The following is a 12,553-nucleotide window of genomic DNA, read 5'->3' as shown; positions in this document are numbered from 1 at the left end:
GGGAGAAATGGAGTGAAGTAGTGGGCTGGACATCTTCAGATGTCTCTTCCAGGTCCATTCTGTACCCTTCTCTATTCTGCTCTCTGCCCTGGTAGGCAAGTCAATATAAACCACATTAATAAGCCCCCGGGAAGAGATATGAGGGAGAGAGAAGTGTGAGTTCACGTTGTTTATTCTCTTAGCTCTTCTCCTGCAGGTGGCCTTAACTTGATTGCTGCTCCCCTCCAATTATCACTTTTTCTCTCAAGTCTGCCCTCTCTGTTGGGCTGTTTCTGGTTTTCAGTACCTTTCCTCTCTCTTGTCCCTTCAGGGCTGTGTGTAGCAGTAGCCCCCTGTTACTATCCCTGAGGTTCTGCATTATCCCTTTTGGTTTTCCTACATCCTTCCCAAACTCTTGTAAATAGTCCTTTATTAAACTCTCCATCGATTATCTTAATTTTAGTGTGGTACTCATTTCCTTCTAGACACTGACTGATACAGATGTTAGTCTAGGAATATGTCTGTGATGCTTTGATGTTATCAGTGATATATGAAGTAGGTGTGGGAAAAAAAAATCATGTAGGGAAAGAACCTTCTACATGGAAAAACTCTTTTCCTGGAATATTGGAAGGATGGCAAGGTGGACTGGGTGGCTAGAATGAAGTAGGCAAATGGGAGAGTAGCAGGAAATTAAGTCAGAATGGTAGTAGAATGAGGTGGGAAGACACCGAGTGCCTGTTAGGGCTTATTTTCAATGTGAGATTGAAGTCATTGGAGGTGATGACTGTCTTATAATTTGTCCCTCCGACTACTGTTTGGATAATAGACTGGGGACAAAGGTAGAAGCAGGGAGGCCAGTTAGGAGGCTATTAAGAAAGACAATGATGATTCCAGCAACAAAGATAGTGAGAGATGGTGGGATTCTGCATGTATTTTGGAATATGGGGACAGGATTTGCCAGTGGTTAAAAAATGAGTCCAGAATCATGACAAGTTTAGCAGCTAGATGGATGGACCTGTCATTTCTCATATGAAGATGACTGTTGGAGGAAGAGTTTAAGGAGGAAGATTAGGAATTTGATTTTGGATCTGTTAAGTTTGAGATGCATTGAAGTAGATGTATTGAATGGGTGCGGTTCATAGGAATTGTCTAGGGTACCGATACAAGTTTAAGAGTCATCAGCATATAGATGATATTTAAATTGAAATTACCTAGGCTTTTGATTCTCAAACTTCTTGTTTACATATTTATAAATATAATTTTCACTGTAGATATAGGGTGGTTGGGTCAATCAGTCAGTCTCTAAGAACAATGTTATTAGAATTAGACATAATATTTTTTAAAAAAAAAGAACTTGTATATTCTGTAATTAATGTGTATACAACATAAGCACCTAAAAATGAGCATGTCTATTAAAATACTGACCTGTGCTTGTAAACTCAGGTAAACATATAAAGTGTGTATAACACAAGGACTATGTTTGAAAATATTATTTGCCTTTTTGGAAGGCATTTTTATTTAAATGTCAGAAAGTGAGAGTAATCACTGATTTTCCTGCCAAACAAGGGAATTAAACTATAACTCTAAGAAGAACATGGGGAGCATTATTGCACAGCTATCCTTGAAATTTCAGTCCACTTTTAAAATACAATTATTTTAAGCCATTTGTTTACAATATGGCATCTTTATTTGTATACAGTTTCAAACACTTGGCTCTTCTGTGCCTTATCTCTAACTTTTTAGGATTTGAAAAAAAGGCAATTTGCAATAGTAGAGAAATCCTTACTACTCAAAACACTAGACTAGGAGTGAGAAGTGTGGATTTCAAGGGTAATTATTTTGTCACCAACTAGCTATGAATATATAACACAACATCTCTAGGCTTCAGATTCTTTGTTTGAAAGTTAAAAGATTAAATTAGATTACTGGTATTTCCACAGTTCTACAGACTACCTCACCCCCTTCCTGGCACAGTTCCCAGACTAGTCACAATGGGCCAAGTATGCCAAAGATGCCTGGGTCCCTCACTCTTTCAACCTGAGCCTTTACGTTTTATTTGCTCTGTGTTAGTGCTACCAAGGAAGATATTTTTGAAATGTAGGATCACCAGTTTAAAAGTCTTAGAAAACCAGTTAATTGCTAATCTTTTCTAGAAAAAAATATTTTCAATTAATTATGTGTAAAGTTTTTGTCAGCTTTGAGAGCTGCTTTACTGCTAAACCACTGCCTATAAAACATACCCAGCTAGTTCCATTACTGTCTTCCCAGGTAACTATTCTTTTTTTGCCTCTGATGTATACTTTAGTCTTAACATTCTTTAATTATAGAGTCTTGGAATCTTACAGTTGAGACAGACCTTAGAAATGATCTCTTTCAACCTCTTTCCTGATACAGAATGACCACCACATCCTTGAGACTAGTTATTCAAAATCTGTTTGCAGAGTACCAGGGGCTCATCAACTGGGATGGTAACCCACTCCATTTTGTAATAGCTCTTCTGCTTTCTTATGTGCAGCCAAAACAAATACCTTTGAAACCTTCACTTTTCTGTCATTTACCATAGGGATTTGAAAACACTATCTGTGGTTAGTGGCTCTCAAAATTTACTGTACATGGAATCACTTAGAGGGTTATGATGAATATTACAGGGCTCTCTATCTAAAGATTGTTTCAATAGATCAAGAGATGGAGTCCAGTAATCCACATTTTCAATAAACACATCATTTGATTATAATTGTAGATCATTATTATAATTCATAACAGAATATTGTGAAATGGAAAATTCATTTTAAAAATTGTTTGTATAATATGATTCCATTTTTGTATGTAATAGCATCCATTTATGTCAAAAAGATCAATTTAAGAGGATGTCCTCCAAATGTTATCAGTGGTTGGTTATTTCTGCCTGTTGAGATTATGGACAGCTTATACTTTCACTTATCTTTACATTCTAATATTTCTACAATAATTATATATTACTTTTATCATTAAAAATGGTAAATTTCAATTAGTGATTTACACCTCCAGTACTTGTCATAAAGGTGATTTTATAGAAGTTGGAAACTGGCAAGGGTAAAAGGACCCTATCTAGTATGTAGTATTATTGCTGCTGAGTCCTTTCAGGGCACATTAGAGTCAGGATCCTTGGATAAAAAATATTGACTCCTCTGATCTGCTCTAAAGGGAGTGTTACCAAGCAAGGGCTCTGTGTGCCTGCGGAACAGAAAATCAAATTCTGACAGTGGATGTTTGCAGCAAAGTAAGGGTTTATTTGCAGGGTGCCAAGCAGGGAGAATGGGCAGCTCATGCTCAAAAGACCCAAACTCCTTGATGTCTTTCAGGAAGGGGTTTTTAAAGACAGTGTCAGGGGAGAGAGTCATAGGATGTGTGATCGGCTCATGGACCTTCTTCTGATTGTTTGGTGGTGAGGTAACAGGGTGATGTCTTTGGAATCTCAACCTTCTGGTTCCAACCAGTCTGAGGTCTATGTGCTTGGGATCAGCATGTAGCCAACCATCCTTCACCAGGGCGGGGGTCTTAGTTTCTACAGAACAACTCAGAGATATTCATCAGATTATTATCTGTATCCCTATAGGAGGAACTAAGAGGCTGTGACTCTTGTCCTAATCATTAACTGCTTGAGTCTGCTCTTTGGAACTCAGGGAAAGCCTAAAAGACTAAAGTCTTTTCCCCTATAAACAGGAAATGGAGTATGAAGGGGCTTTTGTACTGGAAAGACCCCACAGGGTCCTGCTTGCTTTCAACCCCCCTTTTCTTTGAATCTCTTCAATCTTGAGGTGAACAGGGGTGGGACAAGAAAGGGAATAAAGTTCTGGATAGAGAGATTAATCATAAACTCAGCAAGGGAACTTAGATTTAGGGGGCCTCGGTTTCAGGAGAATGATGGTCAGCATTGGTAGTTATCTCATTATTCAGCCCAAGGCCATTTTATGAGTCATCCGTTTGTTCTTTCAACAAACATTTATGTTCGTAGGATATATGCCACTCACTAAGGCTAAAAGGAGCACAGGTGTACCAAATTCCTACCATAGCAGAGGAAGCAAAGGTGGCATAAAGAATAGAGGAGCTGTCTCTCCTTGGGAAGCTCTGAGTTGGTTTCACTTAAGAGTTGTTGAATAAAGTGAATCTTGAAAAGTGAGGAGCAGTCTTATCTAAGCTGATGAGAGACTAGGGTGGAGATTTTTCCTTGACAAGGAAATATGCAAAGCCCATGGAAATGTAACCTCCTGTGTTATAAATGGGGAACTGTAAGTAATTTGATATGGCTGAGGGGCTGGTTGCCCTTGAGAGAATTGCAAGAGGCATTCTGAACAGGTAAGCAGGAGCCCGATCTTGGAGCATCTCATATGCCATTTGAAAGAATTTGGGAGTTTAGGCAAATAACTTGATTAGCTTTATATTGTGGCAGCAGTGTGGTAGATAGATTGGAGTGGTGGCTGGAAATGGCAAGGCTATTCTGGTACTAAGAAAAAAGTGTTAGAGGCAAGAGTTATTAAAGGGTTGGAATTAATAGAACTTCCTGACTGATTCGTTGTGGGGGGATAACTAAGAGGGAGGAGTCTGGCATGACTCCTAGTTTTTTGTAGGTTTCTAGGTGGATTGGATTCGAGCACCATTTTTGCAGGGCAGAAGATAGGAGGATATCAGTCATAAAAGTTGTTTTCAGTTAAGAATATGACTCCTTTCCCATGGTACGGAATGAGAAAAAATTACATGGCAAATATAGAAGAAAATAAAATATCAGAATTCTCCATCTGGACATTGTTTTCCATGTGCCCGTCTCTATATTTAATTTCAGCATTTCTATGTTTCAGAAGCTTATTGTGGCCTAGAAAGTTTTCATTATGTACAATTTTGTACTTTTCATTTATGCTACTCCCTTTGTCTATGTGAATCTAGGGATAACTGTGAGAGATAATACCATTTAGAAAAACCAGAAAGTCATACCAAGAGTGAACCATTTGGGAAGGCAAGGGATGTCAGAAGGCAAAGATAAGTTTCATGAAATGTTGGCTATTCGGTGATGGCAGATAATTTTAGTGTCTTGTCATCTGTTGCACTTAAATGACTAGAATCCATCCATATTTACCAGACAAGAACAGAATATGCATATGATCTCTGTGGGCCATTCTGCTGCTGAAAATTTGATTTAGATAATTTTACATAAAGGGTAAGACTGAAACTAAATGAACTTAGTGATTTTTTTCTGTGTGTTGGCAGTAGCTACTAATGCAGTGTATCTAGTCTATTGATTTGCAGAAGTAATTTTCTTGTACCTAGACTAAGAAACAGAGACTGCTGACAGATGCCCTGTATCTCTAAAGCAAATTTATTGTACATTTCTAAAAGTAACATATGCTTTTTTAAAAAATTAATTAATTTATTTTTTATGAATTTATTTTACTTATTACCTTTTTGGCTGTGTTGGGTCTTTGTTGCTGTGCGCAGGTTTTCGCTAGTTGCGGCAAGCGGGGGCTACTCTTGGTTGCGGTGTGCAGGCTTCCCATTGTGGTGGCTTCTCTTTGTTTCGGAGCATGGGCTCTAGGTGCATGGGCTTCAGTAGTTGTGGCACGCAGGCTCAGTAGTTGTGGTGCACGGACTTAGTTGCTCCGCGGCATGTGGGATCTTCCTGGACCAGGGCTAGAACCCGTGTCTCCTGCACTGGCAGGTGGATTCTTAACCACTGCACCACTAGGGAAGTCCTTCTTCTACTACAATTTGATGAGTATCCTTTCATATTTATATGTGTCTCATTGACTGAAAAAAATGCACAACCTAAAAGTTGAGAATTATGTTTTATTCAGGGGGACTTGCTGAGGACTTAAGCCCGGGAGGCAGCCTCTCAGATAGCTCTGAGGGATTGCTCTGAAGAAGTAAGGGAGGAGGTTGGATATATAGGAGGTCAAACGAACAATTAAAAAAACAGATACTCCAACGTCAAAAGATTACTGCTAATTAAAGAAAACCAGACATGCCAAGTCAATGAATTTAGTGCTTTTCTCAATATGTATGGGAAGATGCAAGAGTCTGGGCTCACTGAAATCATTTCTTCTATATGCGCCTTAACTATCTTGGGCCAGTATCCTGCTTTTCTCCATCCTGAATCCCCTCAGGGTGCACAGTCTGCGATGGCTGCAGTGGCCGATGGCTTGATGGCCGCAACATCCTTTGTTTACTGATATGGCAGGCGACACTTTTTGCCCACAGTCTTTATAATTGCCCCCTCACTATTTATTAAAGTGTAGTACTCAAATGATATAAGATGATAGAGATAAAACAGCCATGGAAGATATCATGTGATTTGATCTTGATAGTAGATTCCAGCTGTTTAAGCAGGTGACAATATTTTGGGCAAAAATGCTTATCTGTTACTTAAAAAATTAGTAATTGGTTTAGGCGAAGGCAGGATTAAAGGGATAGTAATTATGTGTGGCACCTCTTAACCTTTTAACTTTTCTAATCACCCCAAGAACCTAATAACCTTAGTTTAGTTTGATAAAAACAGTTGATTGAGGAACATAAAAAGAAAAAAAAAAGGTAACCCTTTAACCTTCAGTGTCTGCTGAAAGTAGAATTACTTTTATGTTCCTTACAGTTGGAGAAGGGGAGCTGTATATTAGAAGATGTAGAAGACTTGTAGGTTTTTTTTTTTTTTTCCACAAGTGCTAGTGTCCTTTGGCTTGAATTTTAATGACCATATATCACTCTTTGAATTTTATTGGGAGCTTTCCCCTCAAGCCTGTGAACAGTGGTTTGAAACCAGAAGATTCTCTGAGATCTCTCCTCAAGACCAGCTGCAGTTCGGATGTGACCACTCATTGTTCTGGAATAAACAGCTTAGACCCATCTAGCCACCCTGTGGACTGTCCTCATACAAAGCTGTTTCTGTCCTGCATGGGCAGGGACTCCAGGCTCAGCTGTGAGGCCTGCTGAATTAATCAAAGGATACTTAGACCGCATTCCCTAAAGACTAGCAGATTTCTATGGTGACTCTACCCTAACACCCTGAACTCCTGCCCTTTTACATGACAGCTGGAGATCAGAGAGCAGTCTAACTCTGGGAAGACAGTTTAGGAAGAATGTTCTCGAAGGTTTATTGGTGAGAAATGTGTATTTACGTGTCCTTTTGCCTGTCAGAATTTGTAATTAACATTTTCAAGCACCTAAAATTTAATAAGCACTGAATTTGGTGCTGACTTTCGCTGTTTTGTTCAGTCTCAGTAATACCTTACCAGGTACTTGTGTTTATTTCCGGTTTACAGAGAAAGAAACAGAGAGCCTGCTAAGATATAGGTTCTGACAATTTAGGAGGACAAGTGGGTTTTGACTCTGGCTGCACATTGGATTCACCTGAAAAGCTTTTTTGAAATATGGATTCCTGGGTTTAGGGCAGATGAATTAGAATAGAATCTCTGGAGGTGGGTACCTCCCAGCAATGCCATTTTAAAAACAAACAAAACACATTCCCAGATGATTCTAATTTGCAGCCAGGGTTGTGAACCTTTGTCCCAATTTGTCTGACACTCATCCCTTATCAAATCGTGGTCCCTGCACCAGCCACATTTGCATGAGTTGGAAACTTGTTAGAAACACAGACTATCTGGACTTTCCTGGACCCGCTGTATCAGAATCTGAATTTTAAAAAGATCCCTAGGGAGTTATTTGTACTGCCTTTGCAACTTTTCTGTAAATCTAAAGCTCTTCTAAAATTAAAAGTGTTTATTAGGGAAAAAAAAAGACCATGTTTGGGATACAAACACAAAACCTTCCCTCCAGAAGCTCAGTCTAGCAAGAAGAAAACTTATTAAAAGGCACTTTGCTGAGCGCTGTAATGGAAGTAATGTAGAAAGTGTTGTCACTTTATGGGAGGAAATGAAAGATGCTGCTTGGAGGAATTAGAAAAATTGCCCAAGGAAGGTGACTTGAAGGCATTTTGGGCACAAAGACTCAAAGGTCAATTCCTTTAAGAAAATTTGCTAATATGAAGGGAATAAAAAAAAAGAAACATAAAATTGTGCTTCAATGAAAATATAATTTGAAAACACATGCATATATTTTAAAAATGATAACTCCAAACTCCAAACTGAGGATTAGTGCCAGACTGGAGAGGTACTCTAATAATTAAAGGAAGAGTTTCTTTCTCTTTTTTGAGAAAAGCAAAGTAATTAAGGACAATTAATCATTTGTAGCTCTAGGGCTCTTGAAGGGGGTTGGGGACAGACCCTTTTGTGAAATTCTGTCTTTTGGAGACTCTTGTGACCCTACTCTCTTGAACTTTTTGGTTTCTTAGAAGTGATGTGCTTAAATTCTTCTCGGGGCCTTTGCAGCTGCTGTTTTCTCTGCTGCGCAGGTCTGACCCCTTCTTCTATTCCTGGCTAAGTCCTCCTCTTCCTTCAGCTCAGATTCTGCGCAGCACCACTTCTTCCAACTTATACTCTACGTTGGGTACCATTCTTCTGGGTTCCTATAGCATCTTGCATATATCACATTATTGCTAATTTTCTTTTTGTCTGTTTCTCTCATGAAACAGTAAGTACCTTAAAGGCAGGGGTTATTTCCCAATAGCTTCTGTGTCTCCAGAACTTTGCACAGTGCTTGACTCAATAAATTCTTGGAAGTAAATGAAAAGTGAAAATAATAGCCGGTTTTTGCCCTTAGTTTACAGTGTCAAGATGATCTTTGGAGATGGCAATAATGGATTGAAATGCCCTCAGCATTGATAGCTGGAGAGAAATTTAGAGACTTCAACCTGTGCGTAACACATGCCTGGCGTATAGCAGATTCCCAGTAAATTTCAGTTGTGGGAAAGAATCAACATTCTCATTTTGTAAATGAAGACTCTGATGTAGATTATGTTAAGATGTGTCTCTCTTAGCATACTATTAAGAGAACGTGAACTCAGACATGGATCATTAGTCATAAATTAACAATCATTTTTATGGTCTCCAATTTTTAAAATTTTTATTTGAAGTATAGTTGATTTACGATGTTGTGTTAGTTTCTGGTGAACAGCAAAGTGATTCAGTTATATGTATATATATTATGATATTCTTTTCCATTGCGGTTTATTACAGGATATTAAATATAGTTCCCTGTGCTATACAGTAGGACCTTGTTGTTTATCTATTTTATATATGGTAGAAAAATGTGGAATGCTTCATGAGTTTGCGTGTCATCCTTGTGCAGGGGCCATGCTAATCTCTGTATCGTTACAGTTTTAGTGTCTGTGCTGCCAAGGTGAGCACTGGCCTCCAGTTAAGTACCTGCATGTGTCAGGTGTTATAGAAATAACGTATATGTATAATATACATATATGGTCACATTTAATTCTTTGAAATATCTGTGAGACTTATATTAGGTTTGGGGGCACGAATTTGAACTCAGAAGTGTATGATTATAGAACTCATGCTTTTTTCCTAATCAGTGTTCTTTCTGCCCTTCCCTACTGCCTCCCTTGCTTTAAGAAGCAGTTGAAGCTGCCTGCACCTTTCTCTTCCTGGAAATTGCATGGTTAGGAATCAAGGACTCGCCCTTTGATTATTAATTTGCTGTGTGTTCATATACGGAGCCTTTCTTCCTCTGTCTCCACATTTATAAGATGGACCTATTAAACTATAGCAAAAAAATAAATAAACTATAGCAGGGGTCCATTTATTATTCAACAAATATTTGAAAGGCTAATGTGAACCAGACACTGTTCTAGGTGCTGAAGATACAACAGCAAAAAAAGGACAGACAGGACCCATAGACCCAGAGAGCTTCCATTATGGCAATCATGGCAACTGAGGCTGAAAATAAACAAGTAAAACAAAATCCAATAGTGATCAGTGCCGTAAAGCAAATAGAATGGGCTGACAAGGAGGAATGTGGATGGAGTAGGGTGAGGACATCCGTGGATGGGGTGGTCAGGGAAGTCCCCCTCAGGAAGTGACATTTAAGTTGAGAGCTGTGAGCAAAGCAGGAGTCAGTCATGAATACATTTGGAGACGCAGAGCTCTAGGCAGAGGGATGCTTGGGGCAGAAATCCTAAAGCCGGAAGAGCTCTGCATGTTGGAGGACCACTAAAGACCAGTGTGGCTGGTGGGAGGAGAGTGGAAGGAGATGAGAGGAGAGGTTGGCAGGTCCAGATTATGGATTTACAGTCAATGGTAGAGACTGTTTCTCAAATGCCAGCGTGCAGATACTCCGCGGAAATCCATCATGATGTTCTCACATCTTTGATACCTTTGACATCTTGGGTACTTCTTTCAACATCTTTGCTGCTTTTCACCTGTTTGGGAAAATCGTTCCATATGAGTAAGGTCCCAGAATAGAAGCCAGAATCTTGCTTCTTCAGCCTCTTGTGTATCAAGGACACATGCATAGGACCTAGGCTCTATTGATCAGATGCACACAGGTAAGACTTCCAATCGGAAATTAATGACAAGAAACAGGCACCATGGAATCCGTCTGGCAGTGATGGTGGCTGATACATTTCATCTACAGGGGCCGCCATGCAGAGTTTCTAATATGTTCAATAGCATCTGGTGCACAGATCCTAGTTAGCAAAGTGGACTTTGGTGAGAATGTCTGGTGATGGCGGCAGCGCTGAGCACACAGGGCCAATTCAGTGCTCTTATTTCAGTACTGTTTCTGACTGCATAGCTTAGTTCTTTAGCCATCATGCAGTTTTTCTGTGAATCTCTTATACCCTTCCCCTAAATTTCTTTTTACTTACATTTACTAGAGTGCATTTCTGTTTGCAGTTCAGAGCCCTGTGTCGATGACCCCAACTTGAAAATAAGGGTCAGAGAGATTTACTACCTATATCTAAGTATTAGATCTATGAGATTAATTTCAACTTTACATTCTTGGGCTAATTAGTGGCCAGATATGACCTGGAGATGTGAACACTGCTTATTTCTAAACCCTATTTCCCATATTTTTATTTGCAAAACTAGTATTTATAAACGTATTCCTGGTTTAGAAGCCTACTTTATTCTTTGCAGACTTTCATGGGTAGGCAGACTAATTATTCAATTATTTCTTCTGGAAACCTCTTTATTGACCTTCCTTAACTTAAAGATCAGGATGTAGTACAAAGATGCTACTTTCCCATTAGACTTAAGATCTCTCCAGGCTCCTAGACATATCATTGATGAGGGATACATTACCCTGGACAGCTCACTAAGAGCTCCCCCTCCCCCCTTTGGTAAAGCTAAATAAGTATTTAATTATTAACCACAATCTTAAATGTATATGCATTTTAAGAGAAATTGTTGGTATCTGTTTAGTAGTCATTATTTCAATAATATATGTAACTAGCCTTTTATGAGGTCTACTGTGCTGCATCTGAGAAAAGGCTTCTAAAATTTAAGTGGTTCTTAATAGCTGTGCAAAACTAAGGTGAAAATATGTTTATAATTATCACCAACCCCATCTGTCCTGCACTTGTGCCAGGCTATTCTCGGAAGGGTTGTTAAAAATGTAGCTACTTCTCTAAAATGGCTTTCCATTTTCTGCATCTCTGGCTATCTCTCCACTCTGTTGAAGTTCTGAATCTTTACTAACTTATGCCAATTTTATTTCTTAGGATATATTCTTTTTTTAAATTTAATTGGCTGTGCCAGGTCTTAGGTGCAGTAGGTGGGATCTTTGTTGCCTCCTGTGGAATCTTCGTTGAGGCATGCGGGATCTTTTTTTAGTTGCAGCATGTGAACTCTTAGTTGTGGCACACGGGATCTAGTTCCCTGACCAGGAATCGAACCCGGGCCCCCTTCATTGGGAGCATGGAGTCTTAGCCACTGAACCACCAGGGAAGTCCCTTCTTAGAATATATTCTTTTATTTGTAGCTGAATTTGTTTTCTTTTTCATTGATATGTCCATTGGATGCAATGCTCTTCACGATGACTGTACTAGCAGAGAAAATTGCACTTCCAACACCTCTGTAGGTAAAAATGGTGATTGATTCCTGGAAATATTTCACATGTTGTTTACCTTAATGGGAATTGCTCATTGTTACAAATAGGGAAAGAGGTATCCCATTTTTCTTGTTTAAAGGCCTTATCTCCCATGATACCAGTATATGCATTTAAGAGTACCTTACATTGAAAAGCAATTGAAAAGATTTTTGACTCAGTGTCTTTATGTGAGATTTAATCACTAGGTTATACATATTTAGGTGTTGCCTTTGCCAGTGAATTTTCAGAAACTTCATGCTTAGTCCATGCTTTGTCGGTAAGTTTTTGGTGAATACATTTATGGTCCCTTGAATGTTATTACCTAGGGATATTCTTTGTCTCTATGGGTTTAGAGACAAAATGCTTAGGATGGAAAATTTTCATTCTGGAATATGTCTTCTGATTGTCTCTTCCTCCTTTTGTCTTAATGCATGATGCACATTTAAAATTATGCATTACAGCTAGAGATGTGTGTTTGTAGGGAGATTTTGAGAAATTGAATCTTCTAAATAAACATAGCGAGGTGATGGGTACATGACGGTTTATTATTTTATTATGTTACTTTATATATGTATGATTTTTTTCATAATAAAAAGAAAACTTCGTATATTAG

At 38.8% G+C, this 12,553-nt stretch overlaps 1 protein-coding gene and 1 non-coding gene across 9 annotated transcripts in view; one reads left to right on the top strand and one right to left on the bottom strand.

Annotated features, from left to right (window-relative positions):
- GULP1 (GULP PTB domain containing engulfment adaptor 1) overlaps positions 1-12,553 on the top strand; it is a 367,352-nt gene that overhangs the window by 134,789 nt on the left and 220,010 nt on the right. The gene's annotated exons all lie outside the window — the stretch shown is intronic.
- LOC117313109 (U6 spliceosomal RNA) lies at positions 9,142-9,245 on the bottom strand. Its single transcript, XR_004527571.1, has one exon. It is a non-coding gene; the product is annotated as a U6 spliceosomal RNA (small nuclear RNA).

This window comes from Tursiops truncatus, chromosome 7, assembly GCF_011762595.2.
Source record: "Tursiops truncatus isolate mTurTru1 chromosome 7, mTurTru1.mat.Y, whole genome shotgun sequence".
Classification (NCBI taxonomy): Eukaryota; Metazoa; Chordata; class Mammalia; order Artiodactyla; family Delphinidae; genus Tursiops; species Tursiops truncatus.
Note: the sequence above shows the minus strand (reverse complement) of the source record. Positions and strands in the feature narration are given on the sequence as shown.